Source organism: Bufo gargarizans, chromosome 2 (assembly GCF_014858855.1).
Source record: "Bufo gargarizans isolate SCDJY-AF-19 chromosome 2, ASM1485885v1, whole genome shotgun sequence".
Taxonomy (NCBI): domain Eukaryota; kingdom Metazoa; phylum Chordata; class Amphibia; order Anura; family Bufonidae; genus Bufo; species Bufo gargarizans.
The window spans coordinates 587,650,781-587,675,411 of NC_058081.1; the positions used below are offsets into that span (position 1 = coordinate 587,650,781).

The 24,631-nt window shown below is 43.5% G+C and overlaps 1 protein-coding gene across 1 annotated transcript in view; it reads right to left on the reverse strand.

The window, feature by feature from the left end:
- PLCH2 (phospholipase C eta 2) overlaps positions 1-22,070 on the reverse strand; it is a 730,017-nt gene extending 707,947 nt beyond the window's left edge. The window contains exon 1 of the mRNA XM_044281842.1: positions 21,859-22,070. The gene's annotated coding sequence lies outside the window, so the exon portion shown is untranslated. The remainder of the gene's footprint in view (positions 1-21,858) is intronic.
- Positions 22,071-24,631: the final 2,561 nt, after the last annotated feature.

Below are 24,631 nucleotides of genomic sequence, written 5' to 3' on the forward strand. Positions count from 1 at the left end.
TCCTTATCCATTCAGACAGCATTGGGGCTAAACTGATCTGTTTTGGGGCCGCTTGTGAGAGCCCTGAAACGGATCTCACAAGCGGACCCAGAAACGCCAGTGTGAAAGTAGCCTTATGAAAACCCCAAAGTCACAATTGTGAGGTCCCCTTTGCTCAGGGGGTATGGGTTAATTATCTGACTAGAGTGTGACACTTTGAGCCTAGAATATTGAACCTTTTCATAATATTAAAATTTGAAGTAGCATTACTGAAATAAATGGACTTTTGCACAATATTCAAATTTTGGGATTTCACCTGTACATGTGGATGCATAAAAATTTGGACGCATTTCACGCTACCACATCTCCTCCCTAATTTATGTCTACCACCCTACGTGTGCTCTCTGTTCTGCCAATGATCTAAGATTAACATCCTCCAACTGCTAAGCATTCATCTACAAGTAGCTAAATCTATTTATTTCTGGTTTTGAATCATTAAAAGTAGATTAGAAAAGTGTTTGGCCATAATTACCACTGAAATAAATGTAGCCTGACCAAGTACAGTCGAGAATTAATGTTTAATCCGAGGCAGACAATGGAAATAATTATACCGTAAAAGTCCACTAAATCCCTAAGTTAAAAATGTTAACTATAAGTAGGTAATATAGATTAGTGTTTAGTAATTCAATTATAGGCTACTTCACCATACTTGACAACTTATGTTCCTCACATATCTTCTGCCAGTGTCCTAATAGGATCAAAAGGCCGAGAACACAGGAAACTGAGCTGCCGTACAGTGAGTTATACTGGGAGAAATTTATCAAAAGTGGGGTAAAAGAAAATTGGTTTAGTTGCCCAATCAGATTCCACCTTTCATTTTTAAAAGCTCCTTTGGAAAATGAAAGGTGGAATCTGATTGGTTGTTATGGGCAACTTAGTCAGTTTTCCTTTGCACCACTTTTGATAAATGTCCCCCTATGTCTTTATCACCAAGATGTATCACGACTGCATCATAAAATAAGTAGCACCTGAAGAACCGCTTCACTGGAAAATCACATCACCGTAGAATGGATAATTTTAGATATTTTAATGCTGTTTCAGAGATTTGGGCTTCACCTTGCTCTGGTCAATAGGAAACAAATACCACTAAAGTTGAAATGAAAAGCAAAGCATATGGTATGATGTAATGTAAAAAAGTAAGATTAAGTAAAAAGAATAGCTTGGCCTCAATATAATATCTAAAACCATAGTGCAGATAGGACCTTTAGTCTGGCCTAACACTAGTTTGTCCAACAGCTATGTCTCCCAACTCCTACATACAGTCCTGATCAAAAGTTTAAGACCACTTGAAAAATGGCAAAAAAAACATATTTAGCATGGCTGGATCTTAACAAGGTTCCAAGTAGAGCTTCAACATGCAATAAGAAGAAATGGGAGTGAGACAAAACATTTTTTGAGCATTCAAATTTATGAAAACAACAAATAAACTGAAACAGGCTGTTTTTCAGCTGATCTAAAGTTTAGGACCACACCTCCAAAAAAAAACTAAACCCCCCCCAAAACAGAAATCCAACTTCCAAACATGAACTCAGTAATGAGTAGCTCCGCCGTTCTTGTTTATCACTTCAAAAAATTGTTTTGGCGTGCTTGATGCAAGCGTTTTCATGAGGTGAGTGGGAACATTTCTCCAAGTGGTGAAGACGGCCGCACGAAGGCAATCTACAGTCTGGAAGTGTTGTCCATTTTTGTAAACTTCCCTTGCCATCCATCCCCAAAGGTTCTCAATTGGATTTAGATCAGGGGAACACGCAGGATGGACCAAAATAGTGATGTTATTCTCCTGGAAGAAGTCCCTTGTCCTGCAGGCATTGTGTACTGTAGCGTTGTCCTGTTGAAAAACCCAGTCTTTACCACACAGACGAGGGCCCTCAGTCATGAGGAATGCTCTTTGCAACATCTGGACATAGCCAGCAGCCGTTTGACGCCCCTGCACTTCCTGAAGCTTTATTGTTCCACTGAAGGAAAAAGCATCCCAGACCATTATGGCGCCTCCTCCACTGTGGTGTGTAGAAAACATCTCAGGTGGGATCTGCTTGTCATGCCAGTAACGTCGGAAACCATCAGGACCATCAAGGTAAAAAAAATTCTCATCAGAGAATAAAATTTTCTTCCACCTTTGAATGTCCCATGTTTGGTGCTCTCTTGCAAAGTCCAAACGAGAAGTTCTGTGGCGTTCAAGGAGACGAGATCTTTGAAGAAGTTTATTGTTTTTGAAGCCCTTTAGTCTCAGATACCATCTGATGGTTATGGGGCTGCATTCAGCACCAGTAATTTGGGTCGAGGATCGTCCAGTGTCTTGACGGACAGCCAATTGGATCCTCCGGCTCAGTACTGATGAAATTTTTTTGGGTCTTCCACTTTGGAAATTCCAAATGACTGTCTTACTGCGTCCCACCTCAGCAGCGATGGCGCGCTGTGAGAGACCCTGCTTATGTAGTTCAACAACCCGACCACGTTCAAAAAGGGAGAGTTTTTTTTCCCTTTGCCATCACAACGTGTGACTACCTGACAGAAAATGACAATGAATCCACATCTTTGGATCAGCTGAAAAACAGCCTGTTTCAGTTTATTCGTTGTTTTCATTAAATTATACGCTCAAAAAATGTTTTGTCTCACTCCCATTTCTTCTTGTTGCATGTTGAAGCTCTACTTGGAACCTTGTTAAGATCCAGCCATGCTGAATATGATTTTTTGCCATTTTTCAAGTGATCTTAAACTTTTGATCAGGACTGTACTGTGAAACTCGAAAAATTTGAATATAGTGCAAAGTTCATTTATTTCACTGCTACAACACGTGATGGCTTTGCAGACAGCAGGAGCTACCCGAGCGTCCATGATGCCGGGAAAGCAGTCTGTGCTGTGATTCCCAAGATGACCCCCGCAGACGACATCAAAACCTACCTGGCGATGTATGAGAAAGTGGCCATCAGGGAAAAGCTACCCCGTGACCAGTGGGCTGAGGTCGTCGCTCCATTCTTGGCATCAGATTCCCAGCGGGTGTATTTCGACTTGCCGGACGATCAAGCAGCCGACTACCAAAAAGTAAAGGGTGAGATTTTGGCAAGACTGGGGGTGAATGTGTTGGTCCAGGCCCAGCGGGTACATGAGTGGGGGTTTAAGCCGGCTGAGCCTGCGAAAACCCAGTATTATGACTTACTCCACCTCTTGCAAAAATGGCTACAGCCTGATGTGATGAGTCCCACGACTATGCTGGATAGACTATTGGATGATATGTTATGGAGGGCTCTGCCACTCCCTCTCCAGCACTGGATCGACCACGTGTCTCCTGGCAACGCCCTACAAATGGTGGACCTGGTGGAGCACTACGAGGCTACAAAGACTGTTGTAGGGGGTTCTTTTGGGAAGAGGGCAGTCAAACCCCATAAATCTCCATACCAGACCCGGCGACTTGTACCAATCAAAACCACCATGGCGACTCTGCATTCAGGCTATCGCCTACCAGAATGCACGCCACACAGGGCCATAGAGCCCCCCTGACACGCAGCTTCCTGCCACCCACTGAGGGGACACTACCTTACATGCTTTGTTTCCCTTCCTATGCGGCTCGACCCGGTTGTACTGAAGAAGGCTGTTAGCCGAAAAACTTTTTTGACTGGAACCACACATAAATAAAAGCATTATTTTGAAACCCAAGTGGAGTACAGGAGTCTAACTATTATCTATATCTGGTTTGGGAACCATCTCCTAATACCCACGGAATCTAATTGAAGTACCATCCAACCTTATATTGCTTCCTTGTACAATATTATAATATAATGTTAGACAGTATATTATAGTGCATTTGTATTGTGCGCCAGTTGTGTGCGGTTCTGCTGCGATACTGCAGGTATATAGAGTGACAAGCATTATTGGAACAAACAATTTCTACTGGTGTGATATACCAGTCCCCCCCTCAAAAAAACAGATTGAAGCGGGGTGTTATATACCAATATACTTTCTTTATAGTGCATTTGGGTACTGTATCGTGCATTTGCGCACGCGCGTACGTGAAAATTATATTGCCGATATTTTGCATTGAAAAAAATAATGACTGGAGATCGCAAATTCGAGTAATACATCTGGTATGTCACTGTATATGTTGTGGGACTATTTGTGCACTTCTAGTAATTATTTCTTGGCTCCAAATATGAGCTGAAGGTTTTTCAGGTTCGCCTGCCATTAAAATGAATGGGACCCGCCACGAACCGTCCCGGCAGATGTTCGTCCATCACTAATGGCATGTTCTATATTCATATTGGGGCCCAGTTCTTGAGACAGAAGTGGGCTCCTGAGGTGAGATCCGCTCCTATCCGAGTTTTATAGCATATCCTATCAACATGCCATAAAGATCCATTTGGGACAACTCCTTAAAGTTGATCACATAATAATAGGATTCCAGATTGCAGTTTTTTGAATGCCAAGTTAAAATGACAATCTGCTATTCAATTTCTGTCAGGATCTGAGGCCTGGTATGGGTTTCCATTGACAGGGATGCAGATCTATGATTCAGTATGAACACGTTTCCAACTTCACCCTACAAAGATTAAAAATTTCCAAGAAGCCAGATCAAATATCATACTGATTTATATCACAAAAAGGCACCAAAAACGGATCCGGCATTTAATTTTTTTCACCTTTTTTTCCAGAAGGACAAATCCAGCATTCCGGTATTTTGAATGCCGGATCTGTCACTAATACATTCCTATAGAAAAAAAAATTGGATCCGGCATTCAGGAAAGTCTTCAGTTTTTTGGGCCGGAGATAAAAGCGTAGCATCTTGCGATTTTCTCTTTGTCCTGATCAGTCAAAAAGACTGAACTGAAGATATCCTGATGCATCCTGAACAGATTACTCTCCATTCAGAATGCATGAGGATAAAACTGATCAGTTATTTTCCGGTATTGAGCCCCATGGACGGAACTCTATGCGGAAAAGAAAAACACTAGTGGGAAAGTACCCTAAGGCCTCATGCACACGACAGTTTTTTTTCACGGTCCGCAAAAACGGGGTCCGTGGGTCCGTGATCCGTGACCGTTTTTTCGTCCGTGGGTCTTCCTTGATTTTTGGAGGATCCACGGACATGAAAAAAAAGTCGTTTTGGTATCCGCCTGGCCGTGCGGAGCCAAACGGATCCGTCCTGAATTACAATGCAAGTCAATGGGGACGGATCCGTTTGATGTTGACACAATATGGTGCCATTTCAAACGGATCCGTCCCCATTGACTTTCAATTTAAAGTCTGGAGTTCTTTTATACCATCGGATTGGAGTTTTCTCCAATCCAATGGTATATTTTAACTTGAAGCGTCCCCATCACCATGGGAACGCCTCTATGTTAGAATATACTGTCGGATATGAGCTACTTCGTGAAACTCAGATCCGACAGTATATTCTAACACAGAGGCGTTCCCATGGTGATGGGGACGCTTCAGGTTAGAATACACTACAAACTTTGTACAAGACTGCCCCCTGCTGCCTGGCAGCACCCGATCTCTTACAGGGGGATATGATAGCACAATTAACCCCTTCAGGTGCGGCACCTAAAGGGGTTAATTGTACTATCATATTCCCCTGTAAGAGATCAGGGCTGCCAGGCAGCAGGGGGCAGACCCCACCCCCCCTCCCCAATTTGAATATCGTTTGTGGCACAGTGTGCACCCCCCATCGGGCCCCCCCTTCCTCCCTCTAATGTTAGAAATCGTTGGTGGCACAGTGTGCGGCCACCATCGCCCCCCCTCCCTCCCTCTATTGTAATAAATCGTTGGTGGCACAGTGTGCGCCCACCATCGCCCCCCCCCCTCCCTCCCTCTATTGTAATAAATCGTTGGTGGCACAGTGTGCCAACCACCATCGGCCCCCCTCCCTCTATAGCAGTAACAACATTGGTGGCAGTGTGCGGCCTCCCATTCCCCCCCCCATCATTGGTGGCAGCGGAGTTCCGATCGGAGTCCCAGTTTAATCGCTGGGGCTCCGATCGGTAACCATGGCAACCAGGACGCTACTGCAGTCCTGGTTGCCATGGTTACTTAGCAATAGTACAACAGTAGAAGATTCATGCTTACCTGCTTGCTGCTGCGATGTCTGTGAACGGCCGGGAGCTCCTCCTACTGGTAAGTGACAGGTCTGTGCGGCGCATTGCTAAATGAACTGTCACTTACCAGTAGGAGGAGCTCCCGGCCGTTCACAGACATCGCAGCAGCAAGCAGGTAAGTATGAATCTTCTACTGTTGTACTATTGCTAAGTAACCATGGCAACCAGGGCTGCAGTAGCATTCTGGTTGCCATGGTTACCATTCGGAGCCCCAGCGATTAAACTGGGACTCCGATCGGAACTCCGCTGCCACCAATGATGGGGGGGGTTCATGGGAGGCCGCACACTGCCACCAATGTTGTTACTGCTATAGAGGGAGGGGGGGCAGATGGTGGTTGGCACACTGTGCCACCAACGATTTATTACAATAGAGGGAGGGAGGGGGGGCGATGGTGGGGGCACACTGTGCCACCAACAATTTATTACAATAGAGGGAGGGAGGAGGGGGGCGATGGTGGGCGCACACTGTGCCACCAACGATTTCTAACATTAGAGGGAGGAAGGGGGGGCCCGATGGGGGGCGCACACTGTGCCACCAACGATATTCAAACTGGGGAGGGGGGGGTCTGCCCCCTGCTGCCTGGCAGCCCTGATCTCTTACAGGGGAATATGATAGTACAATTAACCCCTTTAGGTGCCGCACCTGAAGGGGTTAATTGTGCTATCATATCCCCCTGTAAGAGATCGGGTGCTGCCAGGCAGCAGGGGGCAGTCTTGTACAAAGTTTGCAGTGTATTCTAACTAGAAGCGTCCCCATCACCATGGGAACGCTTCTGTGTTAGAATATACTGTCGGATATGAGTTTTCACGAAGTGAAAACTTAGATCAGAAAAAGCTTTTATGCAGACGGATCTTCGGATCCGTCTGTATGAAAGCAACCTACGGCCACGGATCACGGACACGGATGCCAATCTTGTGTGCATCCGTGTTCTTTCACGGACCCATTGACTTGAATGGGTCCGTGAACCGTTGTCCGTCAAAAAAATAGGACAGGTCTTATTTTTTTGACGGACAGGATACACGGATCACGGCCTCGGCTGCAAAACGGTGCATTTTCCGATTTTTCCACGGACCCATTGAAAGTCAATGGGTCCGCGAAAAAAAAACGGAAAACGGCACAACGGCCACGGATGCACACAACGGTCGTGTGCATGAGGCCTAAACCTGACTTTTCAGCTGTCTAACACCTATAGCAGATGTCCAGCATGGGAGAGCTGATTGCCCAGTTATAGATCTGCAGCAATGATTCCACACTCAAGCAGTGTTTCCTGAATTGATCTAAGGAAGGAGCTAAAAAGCCTTTATCCTAAGTTCACTTCTCAAGATCTACATGTGCTGAGCACCTACACATATCATGGATAATAGACTGATTGATGGTTACATCTCATTAGGAACCGTTTAGCTGCAGGACTCTGCGAGATTGTTACATCACTTCCTTATCCCTTAGGGCGTATATATTTCTTTTCCGCCAAAATGAGGGAACAAGACCTTGCCTCCACACGTCATGATTCCACTCAAAGCTTCTCCACTACAATCATTAACCTGTATTCAGGTTTTACAGCCTGTTTTACGCAGCTGATAAGTAGACCTGTGACCAGAGCTTTCTTTAACTCCTTCATTATCACAATGGCAGGGACAGGAGAAACCACAATGACTGTATATCATACCGTGTGCTGGGGAATCCTAAAATAAAGGAACATGAAATGGTTTATTACACACCTCCAGTAATCAAAAAAGCTTCCAAAATTCTAAATTCCCTGCATCCGAATATATATTCACATAAAAATCACAGTACAGCTCACGTGAATTGCCCACATTACGGCCCCAAAGAAATTATGCCCACATTGACAACCAGATGCCCACATTGACAACCAGAAATTGGCAATCATAAATCAATGGCAGCACATAGCAGAATGCTCAGCAGCGCAGCGCCAGCTCTCGCTTAATAGTGATGAGCACCATAGGCAATATTTGTTTTTGCGATATTTCGCAAATTTGTGGCCTAATATTCGCAATAAATTCACAAATTCTAGAATTTGTGATCTCCAGTCATTATTTTCTTGATTGCGAAAATCCGCAATGTAATATGCGCGCATTGTGCGCACAATACAGACGTGGGTCACTTTTGCTACATTTTTCAAGCTGCTAGAAGTTTCCTGAGACTGGAGAAAATGCACAGAACAGTAATTCCTATCACACAACCTCAGCTACACTGTATCACTATCTAACCTACACTGACCATCTCCCTCTAACTATCTGTATTATATATATGAGCTAACTAACTATCTAATGTAATTGGATAAGGAACAGGAACCAGATGAAAGCACAGAGCACAGCTCTCTCTCTCTCAGAACTGCAGAAAACTGCAGAAAATGGCTGCTGGGGGGTTTCCTACATAGTAAGGGGTAGGCAACTTTCCTATTGGTTGCTAGAGATGTTGCTAAGCTCTGACAAAGATATTGCAGCCTTCTCATTGGCCCACAAGCAAGAAGCAGTGAGGTTACTAATGAAAAAAAATCTAGAATATTCGCGATTATGAATATATAGCACTATATTCAAAATCTTCGCGAATTCTCGAAGTGCCGATATTCGCAATAAAAATTAGCGATTAGAATATTCACAATCAACACTATCGCTTAATAGAGACACATAAAACTATATAATCAAACTCCATAAGACACATTACACATAAAGTAGGAGTGGGCGGCTTTTCCTCTGATGTTTCCAGTTTTAAACAATGGAGAATTATGTGAAAGAGGCACAAGGCACTTGTATCTATAGGGGAATGCAGAGGTAACAGTCACATCCAAGACCCTGGTGCCTGAAGGGGATCCGAAGGTCTCTATATTACATAAGAAAATACTAGTATTATTAATGGTACATTATACACATTTTACATTGGAACCTGTGTCAGACTGGGGTTACTAGAGCCCAGCGGAGCAAATTATTCTCGAGGCCCAACTCTAAGTCAGTCATATAGTTGAATAGGTTTTGTATGAAAGAAACAGACCCTAATAGCAAGTGATTGACTCCAAAGGCAGTCAAATTGTTTTTTTTCTTTTTTCTCCTGGATCTTGAGGGCCTATTATAGTATCGGGGCCTGGGCCCACCAAAGGGTCCTCTGGTACTCTGCTGTGCAAGTTCAACCCTGGTTGGCCAAGACTTCTAGAATCAAATGAAGATCATGTTCCCCTGGATTATTTTAATTTACTGTATTTTACTATTTTTTTTAAAGGGGTTGTGCCAATTTTTGAAGTTATCCCCTAGCGGTCAGACCCCCAGCGATCAGCTAGTTATCCTCTATCCTGTGGACAGGAGATAACTTAAAAATTTGGCACAACCCCTTTAACATCTGCCAGTATTTTAAGCGATAACAATTAGGGTCCATTCATACGACTGTATTTCTGGGTCCACATCCGAAATGAGTGTGGACCCATTCATTTCAAAAAGATGTGAACATCACACCGTTCCCCGGCCCCGCAAGAAAAATGAAACAGAATAGGCATTTCTACCATAGGGCTGGCCGCGTGCCTTCCGCAAAATGCGGAACTCCCATGTCCAGTACCCGTGTTTTGCAGATCCTAGAGCTGCGGACCACAAAACAATTACGGCCGTGTTAATGTACCCTTAATCATTGATGTACATAATTTATTGCTTGATTTATATTTCATTATGGAATTAACTGAAATAAAGAATCCAGAGGGGACATAATCTTCACTTGGTCCGAGTTTTAAAAGGAGTTGTCCATGATTTTACTATTGATGACCTATCCTCAGGATAGGCTATCAATATCTGATTGTTTGGGGTCCGTCAAGTGCCAGAAGCCGACACTGGAACTACACATCTCCATCCATTGTGTAGAGGACCGATTGGATTAAAGTAGCACTGTTCCCATTCTCATTTTACCTCAATGGGAGCAATTCACCTCAATGGGAGCAGTGGTGTAGTAAGCAGGCCCACAACACAATGGACCAAGCTATGTAATTCATGCGCCAACTTCAACCTGAACTACCTGTTAACTTGAGGATAGGTCATCAATAGTAAAATCCTGGAAGGTGACACCTCTGCCTATACGACCTATTCAGTGTCGTATTGGGGTCCTTGGGTCCATCAGAGGAAATTATTCTAGGCCCAACATCTATATCATCAATAAAGTTTAACTGGTTTTGAATTAAAGAAATAGACCCCAGTGGAAAATGATTGGCTCCAAAGGCAGCTAAATGCTATTTGGGGCCCACCATGGTATTAAGAGACTAGACCCCCCTGAGGAACCTCTGGTTCTCTGGTGGACCAGTCCGACCCTTAATTTATTAACTACTCTATGTGGTTTGATGTTAATGGCAGCTATTTGTTTGTCATCTACTGCCTCTATGGGTAATGCCTAAATGAAGTCCCAGAACCCCCCCCCCCTGTTGTCAAGCGGTGCTCTAGAAGTTTATAAACTGTGGAAAAAGTTTTTGAATTGAAGATCCATTGTATGACTTTTAATAGCTTTCCATAAACTAATTACATCCAAACTAAGCATCCAGAACTGCACTAATTAAAACTATATTATGGAATTGAAAATACATCTGACAAAAAAACTATAAAATGAGAATGTAATTTACAGGAAACAATGATTTATCTCCCGCTCAGGCATATGCTACATGACAGAATCCAAACTTCATCACCTGGAGGGTGATAGGGGACTGCGGGTGGTCCTCCTTGACCCGGGTTGCCCCTGCTGGGAATTTGGTGCCTCTGCCCTCCTTACACTATAGTTTAGGAGATGCCTCCCTTCTCTTCCTCTCCTCCTTGTTTTAACCCCTATTCATCCCATTCCATTCTAGTTTAAAAGGGGTTTTAGGAGTGGCCCCTCTGTTTGACTGCTTCCCATTTTGGCTCTTGGCTGGCCCCTTTAAGTGAGGAAGTGGCATGGTAGGGGTTAATGTGAGCTGTCCCATATCCTCTGTTTCCTGGGTGGGTTTTAGCCCCGCCTGTAGGTTATTTAACCCCCTCTCTCCTTCCGGCCAGTCTCTTGGCTTGGAAGAGACGTTGTCGAGCCCTCCCTCCCTTATTCTATGTCCTCAGCCGCTCATTGTCCGGGTCAGCTTCAATTTCGATGTTTTTCTTTGGTTGCTCATATATCTTTCTATTTCCAGTTCAGAGTTGGTTTACTGGTTCTTTAAAGTCACAGCTGGCGGTTTGGAGACAATCAGAAGACATGGTAAAGTTTAAAGGGCGGAAATTCCCGCTGGGAGTCCAGTGGCCGGCATACTGCACCATGTGTCCATGGTTTGGAGCAGTTTTAAGCTTCTTGCTTATGATGTTATGAAAGAACGAAATAAAGAAAGCTGTGGCCGATCACCAGCCGACATGAAGGTGGTTCTTTGGGGTACGTTGAGTTTAGATAAAAGGGAGAGGGTAGAGGGGTTTATGGTTGGCTTTTCGGGCCTACCAGCAGTCTGAGCTCTGTGGTAGAGAAGATGGCAGTAAACACAGAATATGAGAATGGTTCTATATGTTAGCTGCAGAGATCAAAGATTCACCATGGTGGTCACCTCAGATCTCATGAATCAGGAGCTGAGGAAGGGTCATGGGCTTTGTCTAAAGACAAGGCTGTGTGTGCAGAAAAGAGACCCTCACCGTTCATTGATGATGGAGCTGCTGCAGTATGGTGCATATACGGGACCTGTTCCTAGAGCTCAATAATGCAGACCCAGCTTTAGGTCTCATGCACACGAACGTATTTTCTTTCCGTGTCCGTACGTTTTTTTTTTGCGGACCACATGCAGAACCATTTATTTAAATGGGTCCGCAAAAAAAAACGGAAGTTACTCCGTGTGCATTCCCTTTACGTATATCCGTTCCGCAAAGATATAGAACATGTCCTATTATTGTCCATATTATGGACAAGGATAAGACTGTTCTATTAGGAGCCAGCTGTTCCGTTCCGCAAAATACAGAATGCACAAGAACGTCATCCGTATTTTTTGCGGATCCGTGTCTTGCAGACCGCAAAATACATATGGTCGTGTGCATGAGCCCTTACATAGAGACCCTGTTCCCTCCTCCAGTGCAATTCTGGTGCAGTTTTTGAATGCCAAAACTATGAGTGGTTCTTCTCCTCATTTCTGTATCCAATTCCAGTGTTGACAAAAGAAAGCGTATTAAACTGTATGAAAAGCTGTGTGACTGAGGCCTAAATCCTTTTACATGTGCTTGAGATAAATACACAAACCTTAAGGTGACCATACACAAGCATTTGGCTGCCAGTTATCTCACCCGACAACTCCATACACATATGTACATGTTTGGTTTGGACAAGCATGTTTGCATGAGAAAGTGGCTTCTTATCTGGAGAACAAAAAGTGAGTATTAAAATTCTCTCCCCGACATCACTTGATTCGGGAGCTCCCAACACATGTTGGTCTGTTGGCCATTCATGATGAAAATGGTGTGTTTGGCTGGCAATAGTATGGTTTGTATGGGGCACTTTTTTCAGCCTTAAAGAGGTTGTGTATGTTTAGGGGCAGGAAGATGGACGAGTGGTGTCTGGCAGGCCTGTGGAGGGAAGCATACTTACCTGCTTCCTGATGCTGGATCTCTGCTTCTGGGCTCTCCGACATCAGCTGCTCCGCTCTGGTCCCTGAATGTAAACTTAAATTTTGACGCTGCTGTAGCCAATCACTGGACACAGCAGTGGCCTTATCATCTTGAGTCACCTGTACATTTGTCATGACTTAAGAGGAGTTGGTCACCTATTCAGACAGCGATTGGCTGCAGCGATGTCAAAATGGCAGTTTACATCCAGGGACTCGAGTGGAGGAGCCGGAAGCCAGCATCGGGCAGCAGGTAAATATTCTCTTCGCAAGTCTGCCCAGAAAGGGGAGAAGGTGGATTTTGTACCCCCCAAAAAAAAATATAATACATTTGCATAACCCCTTTAAGGTAGCCATTCACATTAGACGGAAGTTGGTTGATGGTTAAACAGCATTCACAGACACAACCATACACATTTTACTCCAGCTGTTAAGAGGGCCAAAGAAATTGATTGCCAAAGGACAACAGTTTTTGTATCCATGAACTATCAGATGAAATTTGCAAACATTGTCATCTTCTTTCCAGGTAACAATGGTATGTTTTCAGTTGGCTAAAATGAACAGTTATTTTGGGTACAATCATGCATCTTGATCAACTTTAGACTAACGTTTGAGTTATTTACCTAGTGCCTAATTATCCACTTTTGATACTCAAGTTACCACCATGCACTGATAGTGGCTTCATTCTACCCAAAGATGCTGGTTGATATCGTGATCCAGCCATGCCTTGAAAATCAATGCTGCAACCTCCAAAACTAGGTGTGTGTTCCTCTTTTTCAAGATGAAAACAGAAGGAACCAAGCCTGCATTAACAGGTCAACCAGACGGGGGCAGAAAGACAGCTGTAGTGACCATAATAGCCCCCAGCCTGATGGTGTCTGGACCCACCAGTGAAGGATCAAATGCACCTTTCTACACAAGATCATAACATAATTTACATACTAGGGTCCCTTACCTGTCTTTACTTCCTCAACCAGCGCAAATCATAGTTTGGTAAAAGGTTTTCTATTTATACAGTATCTCACAAATTTTTGTAAATATCTTATTCTGTCTGTTCATGGGACAACACTGAAGATCTGACACTTTGATACAATGCAAAGTAGTCAGTGTACAGCTTGTATAACAGTGTAAATTTGGTGTGCCCTCAAAGTAACTCAAAACACAGCCATTAATGTCTAAACCACTGGCAACAAAAGTGAGTACACCCCCAAGTCAAAATGGCCAAATTGTGCCCAATTTGCCATTTTTCCCTCCCCGGTGTCATGTGACTCGTTAGTGTTACAAGGTCTCATGTGTGAATGGGGGAGCAAGTGTGTTAAATTTGGTGTTATCGCTCTCATACTGTCTCATACTGGTCACTGGAAGCTCAACACGGCAGCTCATGGCAAAGAACTCTCTGAGGATCTGAAAAAAGGAATTGTTGTTTTACATAAAGATGGCCTAGGCTATAAGAAGATTGCCAACACCCTGAAACTGAGCTGCAGCACGGTGGCCAAGATCATACAGCAGTTTAACAAGACAGGTTTCACTCAGAACAGGCCTCGCCATAGTTGACCAAACAAGTTGAGTGCACGTGCTCAGCGTCATATCCAGAGGATTTCCTTTCAAAATAGACATATAAGTGCTGCCAGCATTGCTGCAGAGGTTAAAGGGGTGGGATTCAACTTGTCAGTGCTCAGACCATACGCCGCACACTGCATTAAATTGGTCTGCATGGCTGTCCTCCCAGAAGGAAGCCTCTTCTAAAGATGATGCACAAGAAAACCCGCAAACTGTTTGCTGAAGACAAGCAGACTAAGGACATGGATTACTGGAACCATGTCCTGTGATCTGCTGAGACCCAGATAAACTTATTTGGTTCAGATGGTATAAAGGCTGTGTGACAGAAACCAGGTGAGGAGTACAAAGACAAGTGTGTCTTGCCTACCGTCAAGAATGGTGGTGGAAGTGTCATGGTTTGAGGCTGCATGAGTGCTGCCGGCTGTAAGAAGCTACAGTTCATTGAGGGAACCATGAATGCCACCATGAACTATGACATACTGAAGCAGAGTATGATCCCCCTGCCTTTATAAACTGAGCTGCAGGGCAGTATTCCAACATGATAATGACCCCAAACACACCTCCAAGATGACCACTGCCTTGCTAAAGAAACTGAGGGTAAAGGTGCTAGACTGGCCAAGCATGTCTCCAGACCTAAACCCTATTGAGCATCTGTGGGGCATCCTCAAATGGAAGGTGGAGGAGCGCAAGGTCTCTAACAACCACCAGCTCCGTGATGTTCTTATGGTGGAGTGGAAGAGGATTCCAGTGGCAACCTGTGAAGCTCTAGTGAAATCCATGCCCAAGAGAGTTAAGGCAGTGCTGGCAAATAATATTGGCCACACAAAATATTGACACTTTGGGCACAATTTGGCGATTTTCACTTAGGGTTGTACTCACTTTTGTTGTCAGCTGTTAAGACATTAATGGCTGTATGTTGAGTTAATTTACACTGTTATACTGTACACTGACCACTTTACATTGTATCAAAGTGTCATATCTTCAGTGTCCCATGAAAAGATATAATAAAATATTTACAAAAATGTGAGATACTGTATATATATTATTTGAAGCATCAATCTGGTGTGGGAACCTTCTGCTGCTAGTACCTTTCCTTTATGGTTTGTCTTTCTTCTTCTGGCTTTCTGTGCACAGTTCTTATACAGTAATATCAAATTCACATGAGTGATAGTAGCTACTGGGAGCTGCAGAACATTTAAAAGGTAGGATTTTATTTTTTAAATCTTGGAAAGCCCAGTTAGCACATGATTAATGTTAAAAATTAGAATCAGATATCAGACAATCTCTTTCTAACAAAACTATACAGATACATTTTATTGAATATCTCAGTGGCTATACTAAATTTTCAATTACATGCAATTACAAAAGTATTTAGTTTCAGGTGCTGTAACTAACCCCCTCATTTTTTTTTTTAACCCCCTAAAATATATACATTATTTTCTCTAGAGTTGCATATAACTCCATAACAGCAGTGCAATGTTCGTGACTGACCTTCTCTGTCTAACAAAACTATTGTTGCATAACATATTTTCCCTGGCATACAAGGCTAGGCGCAATGCTTTTTCACTTTTTCAAATATATATCTTAAAAAGAAGGATTCGTCAAGAAAGATATATAGTTGTAAACATTTGTGACCATTTTTTGTATTTTTTTAATCTTCGACACTAGCCAATCTAAAACTGGCCATGCATTTTAGATAATGATTGGCCGCATTGTGGCAGATCAGCCGTCCATGATATCATTCATATAAATGATTCCACCAACTAAATTAGCTCACCAGGGAATCAGTTGTATTTTTAAATGTCTTCCTGGTACCTGAACACAATTGCAAGTGATCGGCTGAATTCAACCGATCATGCCATCAACATGCAGTTTCGGCCAATGAACAGCCATAGCTTTCCAGAAATATTTGTGGCACATTGCGGTGAATTGCATCAGTTTGCCACGTGGTGCTGGCCCGCACAGGAAACTACCACCATGTGCCATCTGTGTGGAAATCTAGCCAGGCTAAAGCCCATAAAAAATTCATAGTACAGATTTAATTTAAAAAAAAGAATACACGGGGGAATACACAGCTGAAATATGATGAACAAGCCCTTAGTAATACATATGTAGCCACTGCCAACAAAAAGCATGTGAAGTCATGAAACAATAAACTCTGAAAAATATTACAGGTGTAGTCATCCGGTGTCTAAAACTAAAACGTGAAATATACAGCAGGAAACCACCTGAAAAGACGTGTGGTCATTAGAAATCAATCGACCTGCAAGTGAAATTAGCTGCATCTAAATAATACTATATATGGTTTCTTGAAATTCCATAAGTTTGCACATTTTCCATTGTTTTTTTCCATCTGTCACCCAAAAAACTCAGGTTACTCCAAAACCTTATGCAGAAACATATGTAGGCAATTAATGGGATCCATGAACACATCTTTCATGATCTTTCATAGTATCAATCTTCTGAAAATCATTTTCGTGTGTCTACATAATATCCTAGCTCTTAAAACAATAGCATATCAATATACACTCACCTAAAGAATTATTAGGAACACCATACTAATACGGTGTTGGACCCCCTTTTGCCTTCAGAACTGCCTTAATTCTACGTGGCATTGCTTCAACAAGGTGGTGATAGCATTCTTTAGAAATGTTGGCCCATATTGATAGGATAGCATCTTGCAGTTGATGGAGATTTGAGGGATGCACATCCAGGGCACGAAGCTCCCGTTCCACCACATCCCAAAGATGCTCTATTGGGTTGAGATCTGGTGACTGTGGGGGCCATTTTAGTACAGTGAACTCATTGTCATGTTCAAGAAACCAATTTGAAATGATTCGAGCTTTGTTACATGGTGCATTATCCTGCTGGAAGTAGCCATCAGAAAATGGGTACATGGTGGTCATGAAGGGATGGACATGGTCAGAAACAATGCTCAGGTAGCCCGTGGCATTTAAACGATGGCCAATTGGCACTAAGGGGCCTAAAGTGTGCCCAGAAAACATCCCCCACACCATTACACCACCACCACCAGCCTGCACAGTGGTAACAAGGCATGATGGATACATGTTCTCATTCTGTTTACACCAAATTCGGACTCTACCATTTGAATGTCTCAACAGAAATTGAGACTCATCAGACCAGGCAACATTTTTCCAGTCTTCAACAGTCCAATTTTGGTGAGCTTGTGCAAATTGTAGCCTCTTTTTCCTATTTGTAGTGAAGATAAGTGGAACCCAGTGGGGTCTTCTGCTGTTGTAGACCACCTTTCTTTCCCATTCTGACATTCAGTTTGGAGTTCAGGAGACTGTCTTGACCAGGACCACAACCCTACATGCATTGAAGCAACTGCATGTGATTGGTTGACTAGATAATCGCATTAATGAGAAATAGAACAGGTGTTCCTAATAATTCTTTAGGTGAGTGTATATAGCTGGCTTGGATGCAACACCCAGGTGCCTCCCAGTTCTACTGTTCTTCTGTTGGAAACCAATACAAAGCATCGCTCCATGTTTTCACATAGAAAGAGTGATACATAGGGCTAATATGGCCCTAGTATAATAAGTGTAACAATAAGAGCCCTCTTATCACAATGTCTAATATCAGAGGCACACAGATGTAATGAGAGACTGCAAGTCATGCAATGATCGCTGTCTAAAAATACCATGGGGCAGAGTAACAGTAACTGTACAAAAAAAATACACAGGTAATATCACACACGGCAAAAGTAAGTGGATATACACACGCATCTATACCAGTAACTGTTCCTGTATGGTTGCTTCATAAGGTCTATGAGATCTGTCAGCATGACCCCATTCATACACGGAAACAGAACCATAACTGTTGTGACTAGACAGCCGTAGGCACGCTGTGCGCCACTATACACACATAGGGGAGAATGTCTCTGTAACGTGACATCCAATCAGGCAAATTCACAGTGGTCGAGCATGCAAGTGGATGTCCTGCTATGGTACGGACTACAGTCATGACTTCCATCCAATCCCCTATAATTACTAGTGCGTAGGCAGACTGTTAAGGGAACTTAGGATGTTCTCTTTGTCTATGACAACTTTCTTGTTAAACTAGCAGCTGGAAAGATGGAGGTCCATTTCAGGTTTGCCTGTGTCTGCCCCTGCATCCAGTAGAACATGCCACAATTCTTTTTGGCCAGTTTACATCTATGTACGCAGAGAGGTACTACTATGTGTGCTGTCTTATAGCTTCATGTGCAGTGAGCCCCTGAGGAGTTGGTGCAGAGGATGGGAGTAGTAGTGGCTCTGATGAGATGTTGTGTCACTGTGTACTTCTTCAGGTCATCGCTCCCTGGGGCTCAGCGCAGTGAAAAGGAGGTGTGAAAGGAGCAGGGAGATGTAGAACAACAAACATCTTTCTTTACTGAGTGCAAAGGATGAGTTTACAGCACATCCAGTTGTCATCTGTACAAGGTGCAATGTCTCTATCCCCAGATGATGAGGTATGGTGGCAGGCAAGATGGCAGACAATAGCAATCTAGAGTAGTCTTTCTCTCTCTCTCTCTCTCTCTCTCTCTCTCCTGATTTCCCTTTGCTAACAGCTATAGGCTGGCACTTGTGACTATAGGTGTCCACTTGTAATATGCAGACTTTTGCATGTGTCTGTCCTGAACTGTGGTGATGGGTGTCTTAACTTGCTATCCCCTCACTTGCAGTGGAATATGTATAGCTGTAGTGCTGCTGACTTGGTACACTATAGCTTGAGGATCTTTTGGTACACTGGGACCCTGCAGTCTCCCTGGAGTAGTGGTCCTGATAGAAGAGATGTAACTTTAATACCAAGGCCCATGGAGTGGGAGCAGATGGACATGTTCCTTTACTCCAGGCTTGCCTAGCTGTCACTAGAAGTCTTTAGAGCTCCCCCTCCTGGCAGGAAGTAGGACCAACCCACTCCTACCAAGAGGGGAGGAATGAAATGGTAAGTTCTATTCTTTATACCAACCATACCTTATCATTCCTGAAGCATAGAGCAGATACATAACATAACATGACATTGCAATGTATAATAAACAATTGCAGATCCCCTATCTGGGGTATTGCACATGCACCCAACCATAACATGGCCATGTGCATGGGCTTTTACATTTTTGTGATTTCTACCCATCTAATCTGCTCATTTTGCTGATATCCTCCATTTTAATATGACCATTTGATCTCTTTATCATGATAGACATAATAATTAACCCCTTCTTAGCCACCACTGATCTGGTCCTTGTGCCTGCAGCCTGTTCATTTACACAGTGAAGTTGTCCCACTGACAGCCCAAACCTCTACTGTGACAGAAAACTGAAATAATCCATCGCAGAAAACCCTGAAAAGAGCGCGCATATGGGGCAATGTCATCTTGTATGTGGAAGCGCTGCTCCCACATTTGGCCAGTCACTAGGGGACCCAGGGATTTCCTATACAGAGGGGGCTTAAATTGATGCAGAGAAGGCACACTGTGTGTCCTCTTTGCATGTCTCTCCTATACAGATCACTGGTAATAGTGTCCATTAGTGATATCAGTGATCTGTTTTAGCTGTGTGCGTGCCTGGCGGTGTCTGAGCAGTGTAACGCAAGTGTATAGAACAAGCAAGTATCCATACTGCTTCAATAGTCCCCAGCTCACCTGTGTCCCATAGAATAAACTAATATAAATAAATAATTAATAAATAAATAGATTAACATGTAAATAAAAATAAATATCTAAAATGAGAAAAAAAATGTAATGTAAAAAAAATGTAAGTAAAAATACCATACCCCTCCAAAAAGTGCACAACTCTGAACCCACATGCTAAATTTTCGATATTCTGCATGATAAAGTGGGCTTTGTATGAGCATCAGGTGCGCGGGCAGTAACATGGTTCTGTCAGGCATAATATACATTATACTACGTAAACATATAACAGTTACTCACGGCCACCAAGTTTTGCTTGTTCTAGTCTGTCATATCTACTTTTTCACCTTTATACTGAAAAGTTTATGTACTGGATAATTATCATCCCTGTACAGAGGCTGCATGGAAAGCTCCAGGAGGGCGACACATGTAAAGGTAAAATAGATATTTTTTATTTTTTTTGGCACTATCGTGATATAATATATACATATCTAACATCACCAATATGCAAGGAACTACTCAAAGGAGCTAAATATTTATCAAACATGAAAAAAAACTAGAAAAATCTATTTTTTTTTTATTTTTTTTTTGGGGGGGGGGGGGGGTCTCTTTCCTAAATAAAACCTACCAAATGCTTTCATATCAACTCCAATTCTATAAAATAAGTAAGACCCCAATGTCATGAAATATTTTGATGTAGACTGATAGAGATGAGCGAATTTCATATTTTGAAATTTGTTCACACTTTGGTGGTAAAAGGTGAATTGCGTCCTCCCCCGCATAACGGAAATGGGACGGATTCGTTTTGCAGCCCATAGACTTCTATTATGACGGAATGAATAACGGAATGCCTCTAAAGCAGGGATGCTAAAACCTGTGGCCCTCCAGCTGTTGTAAAACTACAACTCCCAGCATGCCCTCCTGTAGGCTGATAGCTGTAGGCTGTCTGGCCATGCTGGGAGTTGTAGTTTTACAACAGCTGGAGGGCCGCAGGTTGGGCATCCCTGCTCTAAAGGCATTCCGTTAAGCACTCCGTCATAGAATTGCGTTATGGTCCGTGGTAATGGAACCCATAACGCAATTCACCTTTAACCACCAAACGAAGTGTGAATGAATTTCATAAGTGGAAATTTGCTCATCTCTATAGACTGATAAGCAAAACAAAAATCACCATTAGGCCTCATGCACACGACTGTATGTCACAAAACACAGATCCATAAAAAATACGGATGACGTCCGTGTGCATTCCGCATTTTGCAGAATGGAACAGCTGGCCCCTAATCGAACAGTCCTATCCTTGTCCGTAATGTGGACAATAATAGGACAGGTTCTATTTTTTTGCGGAACGGATATATGGAAATGGAGTAACTTCCGTTTTTTTTTTAATGAATGGTTACGCATACAGTCCGCAAAATAAAACAAAAAACTGAATGGACACGAAAAGAAAATACATTCGCGTGCATGAGCCCTTAGAATGCAGATTTCCTGATGGTAAAATTTTGCTCTAATCATGCAGGCCCAAAACATCCACTGTCATGAAAAGGTTAATAGTCTTCATTATCATTCTGGTCAGTAAGAAGAATCATTCCTTCTACGACCACCTTTGTATATCTCCGCGCCACCTAAGCTTATCTCATGTGTCGCCCTGTCCTCTGCACATACTGATCTCACAGCCAATTACAAGCAGAGATAGCTTTCCCGGCACTCTTCTTCTGTTACAGACAAGATCTGATTGAATCAATGCCGGGAAACTTTTCAGAAGGTCTGTGACCAGAAATAGCAAATCAAGGGAATGAAATCTCCTCTACACCTCTAAGTGTCACAGGGTGCACCACACACCCTCAATGCCAGAACCCTGGTCTTCATCTTACGAATTCATTGTCTTCAGACCTAGCTGTATACAGAGGAATTAACAATGATGACCTCAGAGGAGAAAGCAAACAACAAAAGGAACCAACCTTTAGTTGTAATTGTCCAAAGGTCCCGGCTAGAAGGACTCTTTCTTCATTGTAAATCCCAACTTGATATATCCCCAGTAAGGCGCTGAAGGAAAACAAAGTTTCTTAGGAGCCTCCCAACCCACAGTGATCTCAGCTCAGTACTTCAGTCCCTATTCAAACAAGTGAGCTCCAGGGCAACAGCAAGTTCAAAGTAGGAGGAGAATATGGAATAAAGAGGGAGTTACAGTCTCTGGTAAGCAATCCCTTTTTCATCCGGATTGGAAACCTGTTCTTCAGGTTAGAAACTGCTGAAATACATATGAAATCCTAATATTTCACTTCTTTATTTTCTGCAACAAGATAGAGGAGATGGAATAAGGAGGACTGAGGGTAGTAGTCGCTGTTAATGTTGACATGGAATTGTTATCTTTATGCTCGTCACTCTCATCTTAAGAGCGTCTTTGTAGTTATTGTGGAAAGTAACTGTAGGCATATTAGGAATTGTAGTTCTACGGCCAGGGAGCGACAGAATATGAATGTAGGGATCAGATCTGTTAAACACAGACTGGCCGACATGTATCAGTATCGGCTTATTCTGCGTCTTATGAGATTGTTTTGCAACAAATATATCTAATGTCGGACGCCATTTGTTACATTTGGCTCCTTTTTGTGTTGGCGTGCAGCTGCAACTTTTTGGGGACTAGTTAAAAAGTTGCATTTTTCATTTTAAGATTGGGGTAGTATTGAGTGATTGCTTGCGCGGTACAATACTACCCAGCCTCAATATGGCTAAAACGTAAATACCATAACCATGCATACTAGTATCACAATGAGACACGTGGTGCACACAGTGCCCTAAATGTGACCAAAACGGCCTGATGAAGCTCCTTGGAAATTGAGAGCAGCGTACTGATTGCTTGCCATTGGCAACTCCTTGCACTTTCATTTACACCAATTTTGATACATATCCCTCAATGATTGCAGTGTGTACACCAGTTAACCATTCATGATCTCCAGGTGTGTGTGGTTTTGGGTTAGAGCAAATACTTTTTAGGCCCATACACGTTCAGGTTTTGATCAGGTTTTCTGTTGGACTTTTTGAAGCCAAAACCAGGTGTGAATCATAAATGGCTCATTAAAGGAGTTGTCTCATTATGGACAATGGGAGCATATATCGCTAGGATATGCCCCCATTGTCTTATAGGTGCAGGTCCCACCACTTGAACCCACACCTATATCGAGAACAGAGCCTCGCAAGGTGGTGGCTGGAGGACTCTGATCCGGCCACCACCAAGCCGGCTCCCCATACCGCGCATTCACGACCCCCGCTCCCCGCTGTGGGGCCGACGGAAATAGCTGAGTCAGCGCTCGGCTATTTTTGCCAGCCCCATAGAAAATCAAAAATCATATAGCACATATAGACAATACCTTTCTAACAAACCTGGAACCAGCCCTGTACCTCAAATGGATCCAGAGATCTCCCCAGGCTAGCAGCTCATAGGGTGTGTCCTTTCTGCTGCAGCTCTCTTCCTGTAACTGCCACAACTTCTAACAGAATATATGGCTGTGTAACAGCAGCTGCTGTGCGCCGCTGTTCTCCTGCTTACCGGCATGGTCGTGGGTGCCGTGTTCAGAGGGTGATCTGCTGCCTGTGCTTCCCCATTAACCGCTGCAGTCCTGGGCTCTGTCCTTGCAGGTACTGTTTGTTCTGGGATCCGCTCCACAGTTTCAGCATGCTTGCTGCTTCTTCCCTGCAGCACTTAAGGGCCAGCGCGCCTAGCCCTCCTGCATGTATATAAGTGGCTCAGCCACCTTCCCAGATGCCTGAGTGTCAAGGTCCTTGTGTCTCTGCTTGTGTTTCTGTGTACCTGACTTGCTTGTGTTTCTGGACTCTGCTACCTGATTGATCCCTGCCTGCTTGCCTTGACTCTCCTGTTGCCTACCCAGATTGCCTGACCTATGCCACCAGCCCTGACCTATTACTTGTTTGACTTCGCCTCTGCCTTATCCTTTGGTCCTGCACTGTTGCTCCTGGTTACGACTCGGCCTGCTGACTACGTCTGTACCTTTGGCACCTTGCTCTGGTACCTCCTGGACCAGCTGCCTCGTGTGCCTATCCTTCTTAAGAGGTAGTGACCTGGTGTTCCTCTCGGGAAAGTCTATCCCCACCATCAGGGGTACTGTGAAGAACGAGGGGTTTACTTAGACAACGCCCTTATAGGAGGTATGACGCGTGGCACCGTGGGTCCACACCCGCTGGTTCGTGACAGGCTGGTGGCAGTTTAAAATTTAAACTGAGCAGGTGCTACCAGCTCAGTGAGATAGACCAAAAAATAAGGAAAAGAGCAAGCAGCAGGTGGTGCTATACAGGTACATTTTACTGAATAGCACACTGGCTAGATAAAAATTTTAACTGCTTGCAATTGCAAATGTATTCAGAACCATGTGCTGGTTTGAAAAATGTACTATATGTTTCATGACATAACCCCTTTAAATCTTCAGAGTTTATGTGCTTTTTTGCCAGGTATAGTGAAAGCTCTGTGCACTGGAAAGGGTGTTGATCAAAGAACTGATTCGAATTGACACATTTGGAGTCCCTTAAAGATGTTAATCAGCGCTGATTTCTACAGAAGTCATTACATGTCCGTGCTCCAGCGATGTGGTCTGGGGTTACGGCCAAGCGAGATGCACTCCCCTCACTCTGCCTGGCCAGACCCTCTGGTGGTGCGAGTGTGTCCGTGGCAATGGAGCACTCGCTCTGTTCCTCCCTGCCATGGACTCACGCTGGGGG